We start from the raw sequence: 12,500 nt of genomic DNA on the forward strand, positions 1-12,500 counted from the left end.
AACCGTGTTAAAATTCTCCGGCATCTTTTCACGCAACGCTCACAATTTCATGTCGTTACTTACATGTATTTTTTTCTCCCCTGATATTTATGTTATTTTCTGTTTATTCCTCCCAACTCGTAAAGTGCTGCCTCTTTACTATCATCGCGTTTTTTCTCGTTCACTCTTCTTGCTCATTCTTTCACTTTCTCTCAAGATCTTGCAACGTTGCTTTCCAACACAAGCGCAGCACGACGCCACGTTTACTACTACTACTACTACTACTACTACTACTACTACTACTACTACTACTATTATAATTATAATTATTGAGGCAGCAAGCTGGCAGAATCGTTAGCTGGAAGAAATACTTAGCAGTATTTCGCCCCTCGCTACCTTCTGAGTTCAAATTCCACCGAGGTTGACTTTACCTTTCAACGTTTAGGGGTCGATAAAATAAGTACCACTTGAACACTGGGGACGATGTAATAGACTCACCCTCTCCACCTAAGTTACTGCCTTTGAAATCATCATCATCATCACTATTATTATTATTATTATTATTGTTCAGTAGTTTTATTTTTATAACGTGCTTTCACTTCATTACCGAGCGCAGCTCTGTGCGCCTCGGGAATGTGCTGTGGTTTGCTGTGGTGCTCTTATGTTTACTGTATTGAAAGTGTTTTGCGTAGAATGTGTGCAGTACCCAGTATGCAATTTTCTGTATGTTATATATATTTGTAAGTCCTGGTGTTTTTGTTATGTATTTGTCTGAATATTTTTTATTATACCTAAGGCATCTACTATGATAGGAATTGTTTCTGTTTTTAGATTCCACATTCGAGTTACCTCTATTTCCAGGTCTTTGTATTTTGAAAGTTTTTCCATTTCTTTTAGAGAAACGTTGTCATCTGCTGGTATTGATACATCAATTAGAAAGCATTTTTTTTCTTCATGATCTTTGACAACTATATCTGGTCTATTTGCCTTAATTTCTCTATCTGTGTGTATTGGCATATCCCAGAGTATGGTTGCTTTCTCGTTTTCTGTGACCTTTTCTGGCGTGTGTTTATACCATCTTTTTTCTGTTGTTATTCCATAGTGTTGGCATAGCTTCCAGTGTATATAGGTACCAGCTCTGTCGTGTCTGTGAATATATTCCTTCTTAGCCAGGACTGGGCAACCAGAGATAATATGATTTATTGTTTTTTGTCCATCTCCACATATTCTACAGTTACTAGTTATATTTCTTTTCATTATGTGTTTTTGGTAATTTCTGGTGGGGTATTATTATTATTATTATTATTATTATTATTATTATTATTATTATTAAGGCAGTGAGCTGGCAGAATAGTTAGCTGGACGAAATGCTTATTGAGATTTCGCCCCTTGCTACGTTCTGAGTTCAAATTCCACCGAGGTCGACTCTGCCTTTCATCATTTCGGGCTCGATAGAATAAGTACCAGTTGAGTACTGGGATCTATGTAATCGAACTGACTCTTCCGCAGAAATTTCAGTCCTTGTGTCTATAATAGTAAGGATTATTATTATTATTGCTTTTGCACACCTTCTAACGCTGGAAATGTACTACAGTGTCAGCTGTTCACTGCTAGTGAGCTAAGGTAACACCTCTTATTTTTCGAGCACCTTCCGGAGTATTCGAGCAGTTCCAAGCAGTGCTGCTTTCTGCAAGTGCTCCACCCTTATTGCAGCCCCTATTTGTTCCACGTATTTCTCGAGATTTTTGCTCACTGTTCTCAGGGCTCCGACAATTATTGATACTACTGCTACCTTTTTCATCGACCACAACTGCTTAACTTTCCAAGCTAACCTGTCATATCTCTCGACTTTTCTTTCTTCCTTATCGCATACCTTATTGTCAGCTGGGCATGCTATATCTATGATCCAGCATCGTTTGCTTTCTTTCTCAATTAACACTATATCTAGTTTCCTATTCTCTATCTCATGGTCGCACTGAATCATAAAATCCCATAGGATCTTTGCATTTCTATTTTCGACGATGCCTTCAGGTTTGTGGTCGTGCCAGGTTTTTGTTCTGTCAAATCCATACATGTTGCAGAGTGTCCAATGGACAAGCCTGGCTATATTGTCGTGGCGTTTCTTATATTCCCTCTGGGCTAGTTACGTACATTGGCTGGTAATATGCCATACGGTCTCACCGTTTTGTCCACAGATTCTGCATTTATCACTTTCTGCTGTGTTGTCTATTCTGTATTTTATGTAGATTGTTCTTAGTGCTTGGTCTTGGGCAGCACAGATTAGAGCCTCCGTTTCCGGTTTTAAATGCCTTTTAGTCATCCACAGCCATCTTTTCTCTCTGTCTGTCTTATCTTCACCATCCTTATGAAATTGACCATGCATTCTTGTGTTTACCCACCTATTTTCAGTTTCATTCGTTTTCAATTTCTTGCATAGAGCTTTATCTTTGCAATCTTTCATCCTACACAAGCCTGACCTTCTTTCTTCTAATAATAGCGGTTCTGTGGCACTTTTTACATACCATGCTATGTTGTTTTCTTCTGCTCTAACGGTGTATTCGCATCCAATAAGTCCTCTTTCCCCTCTTTTTCTTGGTACATACAGTCCGTCTGTTTCAGTTTTTGGGTGGAGTTAGCAACATCCTTGTCTTTCTGTCTAAGCTGTCTAAGCTCGTTAGCTACTTCCTGAATTTTTAGTCGAATGAATTGTTCCCCGGACATATATTTTCTTGTAAGCCTGGTCCTCATACTATCGGTCTCTTTTGACGAACCGTTAAGTTACGGCAACATAAACACACCAGCACCGGTTGTTAAGCAGTGGTGATGGTGGTGGTGGTGAGACACGCACACACACACACACATGCACACACACATACACACGCAAACACACATCAATTATTAGTGACAGAAGCAGTTGTAATATTTAAAAGTAATCTTTATATCTAACTAAACGTGGACGTCTTGTTAGAACACCAACTACTGCATTATTAGTTTTGAAAGATCAACTCGCATAGGTGCTTGGTGCTTAAAAGAACACACATAGATTATAGCAGACAAGTCATAGTAGTCTGTCCTGAGAGCCGTTGCTAATGATTAATTCTTCGTAGGCCTGATGACCATTTGTGACATCAATATCTGAGAAGATGTTGATATTCTATACATTACAGCAGTGACATTTGTCTGGCATGAAACCACTGGATGCCTCCCACTCTCATGATTTCCAGTAAAATGAAGTCAGGTAATACGAAATTCCTGTGACCATCACAGATGAATCTCGTCTATTACGATCTATATTCGTGCTTCTATGCAGCAAGCGCCTATATGAGAGAACTTGTCAAGGCTAATGACCAGTCTTCGGTGTTCCAACAAAACATCGATGCTAAGTTGGATGTAAAGATTACCTTTATGATCTTATTTGCTCATCAACTCCCCACACATTTTGTAACAGCTATATACTTTGTCTTTTGTTGTATGAATGTAGCTTTATCGAAAAGAATATTCTTAATATAACAACAACAACAATAATAATAATAATAATAATAATAATAATAATAATAATAATAATAATTTTGCCTTTCTTGTGTGAGTTTTTCTTCCCTCGATCATTAACGATGTTGGAAAGAAGAGATTATTTTCAGGGATTATGAAACGATGCAAAGCAAGGTAAGGTATACAATGTTTGATAAAGAATGGAATTACAACTCAGCACCCAGCATTCAGCTATTGAATTCGCTCCATGCTATGGATAGCAGCTCTTATTTTAACAAGCTTTGTTAATAATCTCATGATTATTATATTAAATAAACCCCATTATCGACCGATTCCGAAGCTGCAGAAGGATCTAATAATAACAAAAAACAGTATAGGTGTTTACGGAGCAGCAAAACTTTCTACATCTATGCACACATTTTTATTCCCATTCTTCTATAAACTGCAAACCATTGTGTCCAATAAGCGATGTAGTACGGCGTTAAAGCCTCGTCGTTGAACTTGTTTCAGAATGAAATACAGATGAACGAAGAAAGTAGATGAAGCTTCAGGAGGCCTTCAGGACTTTCATATAAAACAAGCTTTTAAACACATGCTAATGATTTTTATTCGTATCATATTTTACATTTCACTTGTTTCAGTCATTGGACTGCGTACATACTGGGGCACTGCCTTGAAAGTTAGTCGAATAAATCGACACCAGTACAACATCTGGCCACCTAACTCCCCAGACTGCAACCCACTTCATGATTATGTGTGGGGTGCAGTTGAGGGAGAGACCCACAAAATTTCTTGTAACACCAAAACTGAACTGAACCATAAACCACGAAGATACGAAGCGAACTTCTTAAATACACAGCCTTACCTGCGCCTATATGGAGAGTTTAGAAGAAATAGTTTTAAGATGATGAGAAGGAAACCCTTGCCTTGTTCTAGGCCAGTTTTCGTTGGTGAAGCGAGATGCGAACGGTTCCTGGAGCAATGTATTTAATATTTGTCACTACAATGGCGAAAACATACAAATGAAAATAAATTTTTGTAATTCATTTGACAAAAGTGAAGAAAACTACTTTATTATCTTCTCTCTGTTATTCCGACAAGCTGAGAGAGAGGAGAAGAAGAAGAAGAAGAAGAAGAAGAAGACGACGACGACGACGACACAGATTTGGTTACAACGATCATATATTCATCGGAGGATAGTTATGGAATGAGTCAAAGAATGGTTACATAAACAATGAAACGATATGCATGGTGAGATGAGATCGACCAATAGTTCTGCGCTATATGCGAGTACCGCGATGATATGAAGCACAAAATTGATTGAATTATCTCATTAAATTTTACATCATTGAACAAATCCATTCATTTCCTCGAACTTTTATTCGAAATTAGACGTACCACTGCGCGTGGAGGAAGTTTGAGTGGAAAAGTCAATTATTATCTTTCTACTAGTCACACTTTTGAAAAAGACAATAAAAATAGGTAGTTGGCGTCCGAGACATTTTCGTACAACGATGTACACACCTCATATATATATGTGTGTGTGTGTGTGTGTGTGTGTGTGTGTGTGTGTGTGTGTGTGTGTGTTAGATAGAATGAGATAACGAAGCCAAGGCTGTGAGTGGTTTTCAGGATATTTATAATGAAATAGTCTTACAGATGTTTTGGGGATATTATGGATATCCCTTCATCAGAGACGGTGTGAGAAAATATTTAAGTTCGAATTATCATGGAAAAGGAGAAGATAGAGAATATATAGGGAAATAAGAGAATGAAAGTAGAATTAAGACCCATAAAGATATTTTAGTTGAGTCCCATTATTTCAGGAAAATGGTGTATAGAAGTGGAAAAAAAGTATCCTAGCATCTCATGTTTAGTCATTTCGAAGCATGGAGCCGTGGAATCAGTGTTACTTGTTCAAAAGGGTTTTGTGGAGTGAATGAAAATTTGAGAATGTATTGGTAGTATTTGCGGATAGATGGCGGGAGGAGAGATGGGTTGGAATAGAAAGAGGAGATAGGTAAACTTAGAACAGGAGGAGAAAATGAGAGGAAGAAAGAGAGAAAAAAGAAAAAAAAAAGGTGGGAGTGAAAAAGCACAATACCTCTCGTGCATATATATATATACAATGATGTCCCGGTATCAATGCATTACGGCCGTTTCAAGCGGTTCAATTTGATCGATCAATGAAAACATTATATCAATTTGAAAGAAACCGCTCTCCTCGGAGCAGACGACCATATAGATTTTCAACTTCGATTTGTACGGACTATACCAAACTGGCTTGGTGCCTCAATTTAAGTACCTAATTCAATTGAATTTTATGTATATATATATATATATATATATATATATATATATATATATATATAGGGAAATTGAACAAGGAGGCGGACTCTCGGGAAGTTGTTAAATCATTTATATCTTGAATTCTTCTGCAGATGTTTCGACAGAGGACTTTCTATTTCTGTTAACATGTCTGCTTGATGAGTTTGTTATTTACATCCTTCTTGATGAGACTGATGCATTTCCGACCATAATTTGTCCTTTGGACATTTTGGGAGTGCATCTGTCCAAACATATGTAGAAGAATTCAAGTTATAAAAGGTTTAACAACATCCTGAGAGTTCGTCTCTTAATTCCATTTCCCTATTTTCTACTAAATACGATTTACTATCCTGGAATTAAATCCTGGGGCACTTAAGCAACATTTAGCTACCTTGTAATTATTCTCCTGGGTTTTTCCTTTAAATTGTAAACTCTCTCTCTTTCTCTCTCATACATATCTCCAATACTATACGCAATTGAAGCAGAGACGTTACTCGCGAGATTAATGAATGCTTTATTCACGTTATCCAGAGACAACAAATTTTCAGCTCAGCATCTAGGAATCCATAGAAATAGTTTCCCAAAAGCCAAAATGTCTCTGACCTTCTTGCTGGCCGCTGTTGAGTCGAAGTGTTTTTGACGCTGCAAGTCCTTCAGAGATTTTAACAAAATATGCCTGAGCAAAATCAATTCTGTGAGAAATCCATGTTTTCCTCATTACAGGGTAGGAGAAGAGAGATTAATTACAGATGTCGTATCAATCACTTTTGCCTTGCCACATTAATTAAGCATATTTAATCATTAATTAGATTCCAAAGTCTCGTGTGGCTGTATGATAAATACACGCAATATCCTACCTTCAAATATCGCTCTCCACAGGCAAATGAAATAAAACTTTATTTGTATGTTGTTAGAGTAGACGGTGGGTACGGTCATTCTGGCGGGATTGTAACAGAGTTTGGTGTCCACCTCTACAACATTGGATAAAAGAAGTTATTTTCAAGTAAGCGAATAGCAAAGTTAAAATCGGTGTAATTTTCAATGAAACATCAGTAGGTGATGTGACCTCCTATCTGAGTGCTGCAAGATCCACTGACACGGGAAAAGGTGCTGAATAAATATTCCTCATTGATGAGTTAAAAATTAATTCTCGATTGCTGAAGCAGTCGGGTCAGTTTCCCAAAACTACAGTGTAAAATCAAAATCTGTTAAAGAAACAAGGAAGTGTGACATTTTTGCTCAGATGAAAGGAAGTCTGTGATATGTCGAGGTTTCTACCTTCAGAGAGAACGAAAGAAACAGAGAGAAAGAGAAATCGGGAGAGTCTAATTATGTATGAGCAAAATCAATTGTGAGAAATCCAGGTTTTTCCCATCACGGGGTAGGAGCATCGCTGATGGACAAGTGGGCCAAGGTATCGATCTTGTTCATAGCGCGCCCTCCTCCTGGTTCGAAGGCTTGTACCACCAAACAGCTGGTCCGCTCTGGCTGCTGGAACTGAAACTAACACGACACTGTTGGAAGGCAGGTTTAGAGAAGGTGCGGGTTAAAACTACGCACCCTTTACCTCCATTGGTCAGTTGAAGCTTAGACAGTGTCACGTAGCAGGTAACTGGTGCTGCTGACTGCTGGAGCCCACCGGTGTATATTTAAAGGGAAATTTGGTAAGATGGTCAGTCGCCTGCTGATATTTGTTGACGCTGACGCTATATCGAAGAAACCAAAGAACAACAAAAAAAAAAAGGAGAACGAAGAAACGCACTCAACACCAGAGCTGAAGACACCTCCGAAAGAGGTAGGGCACCACGTCGAAAACGGTAGAGGAGTAGGGGCGGCCCAAAACAGGACGTGGTTCCTCCTGATGATGCCTTTAGCCACTGGATCCTATAAAGAAACTGTTGAGGTAGCGAACCACGAAACGTAGTTGGAATTCCTTAGGCTTGCCACTTTTCAATTCCCACATTCAGTAATCAAACTGAATATTAAAATCTGTAGAGTTATTTATAAAGTTCACAAAAGTCACATTGATTTTAGATTAGTCTTGGGATGAACAAAAGTGATGCTTTAGGACTACATGGTAATATTTCGCCTCTGTGGTTTAACAAACTTCATATACATTGTTCTTCGCCTGACACAAAACAATTATTTCTTATCCCAATTTCTAAATTAATCCATTCAAATTGTAATCAGTGAAATTGCTTTTAGCTTATAATTACCACTCCCAGGCGGTTCAACTGGTAAATGGCAAACGGTCGCCATATCTCGGAGGTTGAACTCATATATATGTTTAATTGCTAGTCAAAAAAGAAGAAATGACAAATATCATATCACAAGTTCTTGATTTATTAAAAATAAATTTATCTCCGCCTCTAGACGATATGTATCATAATTGATAAATGGTAATTAAAACCGGCACCATATGAGAAAGGGAGATAATCAGAGAATGAGAAATTCTCCAAAGTTGACATAACTTTACGGTAAAAGACAAACTTATTGACCACAGAGAAGACAGGTCGTAGCACGTGTTTCTACCCCAATAGACGTCATCAGCACGACATTTCCCTGGCCTATCTCCAGCAGCAAGGACACTTTGGCAATTACAAAAAAAAAAGTAATTTGCATAAAGTAAACAAAAATGCGCCAAGAGAAATAACTCAGAGGGGATAAGTGGCATGAGTACGAAAACTCTGAGTAACTGCATCCGTGCTATTTTAATTTCTAAAGACGGATCATTTAATTTAAATTCCATTATTTATCAATAGTATAGGTTTGAGATTTATTTATATTTTGAACGACGCGCCATTCCAATCTTGATTTTCAGTTTCATTTCTGAGTATATTAATTACAAAACTGAATTTCTGTAAGAAATTCCGTGCTAATAACATGAACCTAAACCATAACACAGTTCCAGTATCGTTCACCGTGTACAAAGCAACAAGAAAACTTTAGAGAAACTTCAACAAGATTTATCTGTATGTCTCGTCAGTAACAAGAGGCTGATGTGTCTGGCTTTCAATAAACTTATGATGTAAATCTTCTGATAAAATGTAAATGAACTGAAGACGAATAGACTGGTTTTTTTTTCTCCTCTTTGAAAATATGTTGCCTAAAGTAATATTCTGTTGCTCATCTAGACGTTGATGTTGTTGTTGTTCTTGGTGGTGGTGGTCATGATGACAACGAGGATGCTGAAGATGATTATCATTATGATGATGATGATGATAAAAATAAAAACGAGGGTGATGATGACGACGCTGTTGTTTATCGCTGCTCGTACTTCTTATTGTTATCCTTATTATTATTATTATTATTATTATTATTATTATTACGATGACGCAGTTGTTGATTTACCGTTGTAGGAGATGGTTATGATGATGATGATGATTATGACAATGACAATGTAACGTTGAGAGTGAGGCTTATGTCGTCGACGTTGTTGAAATTGTTTCTGGTTGTTTCCCTCTTTTGTTTACCTCTCATATATCTGTCTCAATCACTTTACTTATTATTTCCAATATATTTTCTATAGCTTGTCTCATTTTCCAGCTATTCATACCTAACAGCATAAATATAATTTTCCTTTATACATTTTTCTCTCCGTATATTAGCTTTCTCTTTGAGATCAATTATTTTATTCCTATAATTTCTATTTGCAAAAGAATTCTTTGATATTTTACTCCAAGGTAAAGTTTTTAATCAGTACCAGCCAACAACAGGATACTTTTTTCCATTACACACACACACACACACACACACACACACACACACACACACACACACACACACACACACACACACGTGTGTGTGTGTGCTGTTCTTAAATTTCTTCTTTCACAAAAACTTTCACATCAGTGTTGCATTGTAATTAATATTCCTCCAATATTTCTACTATTCTTCTTTCACTCCTCTTCCCGCCCCGAACTCGCACTTTTCCTTTCATTTTTTTGTCTCTTCTTCATTGCTTTCATTTTCCTCTCTTTCTTTCTTTCCTTCCTTTCTTTTCTTTCTTTCTTTTCTCTCTATACACTTTATAACATTCTACAAACTAATTTTCTTCTCACGCAGAACAAAAATAAGTTTTGTACCTCAGTTGTATTGCAATTATTCTTTCTACGTTTTTTACCCATTTTTCAGTCGCATCTCTTCTTTTTCTCGTTGTGCCACCTTCTTTTGCTCTCTCATCCCTTTACCAGTTCACGCCTCCCTTCTATGCAACAGCGTCTCTCACCCATACGGATTCATACACTTCGATCAGGTCTACTTTACTTTTGCCGTCCTTTTTACTTCGCACTTCTTCACTTTCCTCACAATCAACACACAATACAAGTACACATGTCAGTCTACTTCCGCACTTACACGCCTCTAAATATATACACTCCACGAAAATCATACACACACTACTACCCCTTATGCCCACCTAAAAACATGCTAATACGTACACACACATACTGCGCCTCAGCCCTTCTTCACAGAACCGCATTTCTACCTGGCGTCTAATACCACCTCCATTTTTATATCAACCACTTATCCTCTTTCTCACTACTATGCATTTCTTTTGATGAAAGAATGTCCTCCGAAACGTTAAGACCCTTTAAGCCTCCTACTTTAAGCGTTAATCTAATTCAATATTTGTTAAATCTTTCATGTATTGGCGTTTTTCATTTTGATATTATGCTTTCCATCATATATATATATATATATATATATATATATATACATTACTTCAGTCATTAGACCGCCTTGCAGAATTTTCAGTCGAATTAATCGCACCAGTACGTTTTAAAATCCTATATATTCGATATATTTTGCCGAACTGGTAAGTTACGGAGACGAAAAAACGCAAGCACAAGAGTATAGAAATGGTATTACCCAAATAAATATTGAGGTATGGTTATCTAGAATAACACTTAGCAGAACTAATATGTTCACACAGAATGTATTCCGTGCTACGCCAAACATAGGTACGGTGTTAAACTATCACAGTAATCCGATACGAACGATCAACGCTGTCATCTCCTCGTTGTCAACTCTCGACTGTCAACTACCGACAGTTTACACTGTTTCTTTATTTTATTAAAATGCGTCAATCCACTTTTGATCACGTGGGTGTGGCCAGGCTCCTTCCACAACAATATACATGTATATTCGTTGGCGGCTTTTTTCCCTCCGTCTTCCTTTCATTATTGAACTTTCTCTGTTTCTGAAGAAGAGGCTTTGCTCGAAACGTAAAACCACCTTTCTTTCCTTCCGTGAGCGTCTGCTAATACTTTACATGTACCACGTCCTCACGTTGTTGTTTTTTCTTGTGCTTGTTCTTCGATTTGGGGGGGATTTACTATATATATATATATATATATATATATATATATATATATATATATATATATACATATATATATATTTATTTATTTATAACTAGGGCTTGGCTTCTGCCTCACCACGCACTGAAAAATAGACGTCAGGCGACACTATTACCACCATAAGTTCTCTGAGAGAAACTACATAAAAGCTCGTGTTTCGGGCAACAGGTAATCTTTTTTGTCATTACTTTAAGCCCGAAACACGATCATGTACACGGTTAACCGAAGTTTTCATTCATTTTCTTTCTTTTGTTAGCCTTTTATGTAGTGTGTTTCTCTCTTGACGTCTATATTTTAGTGTGTGGTGAGGGACAAGCCAAGCCCTTGGTATAATTATTTATAAAATGTACCTATGAGGTTTTATTTTCGCGTTGACCACTTGGTTTGATTTTTACCCGTTTATTATTATTATTATTATTATTATTATTATTATATGTAAAAGAAATAATTAATAATTCTTTCCCTTATGAGGTTTTTCACGCTAACTACTTGATAAATTCTTATGAAGATTTTATCCTATTTTTAAATTATATATATATATATATATATATATATATATATATATATATATATATTGATCGGATCAACTGGAACACTCGTCGACGTGTTCCAGTTGATCCAATGTGGCTTATATATGTATGGATAATATTCATAGTGTACTTCATGTCTGTATGTATAATATATGGAGTGTGGTTTACATACATAAATTATAGTAGTGAATAGGCTTAATAAAGTTTATAGTGAGTGTATATGTGTGTGTGTGTACGTGTTTGTGTGTGCGCGTGTGTGTGTCTGAATTTGCGAGTGAGCTTGTAAAGACCATTTATAAAGTGACGTCAGAGTACAAGAATGCAAATCACATGTGGAGTCAGTAACTCGGGAAACTTCAACATATGTGGCAAAATGAAATTTGCCATTTTCATAATTTCTTTGATGATTTTAATTATCAGCCAAAGAATATTATTCGAATTTTCTGAAAGTCACGTTGCCGCATAAGAACACACCTGACCGAAAGATAAGATTGGCATATGAAACCGCTTTGTTTTATTAATAATTTGAGTGGCTATATCAGATTTCTGCATTAAATGGGTTAAATAATATAACCTGAGTTAATGTTCATTTGTTGTTACCTGTTTAAATACATCCTTGAAAACTTCAAAAAGGCCCCTTAGAACAATGAACGATAAAATATGAGTGATCTCTAATGACATTAACATCACATTAACATATTAGCAATCTTGCCGAAGTGTACAGTGAATCGGTGGCTTTACAGTGGTGACGTGGATTTCTCTCACATGAAACAACAGCCACATACTCTTTTACTTGTTTCAGTGATTTGACTGT

Source organism: Octopus bimaculoides, chromosome 4 (genome assembly GCF_046866305.1).
Source record: "Octopus bimaculoides isolate indiv1 chromosome 4, ASM4686630v1, whole genome shotgun sequence".
NCBI lineage: Eukaryota > Metazoa > Mollusca > Cephalopoda > Octopoda > Octopodidae > Octopus > Octopus bimaculoides.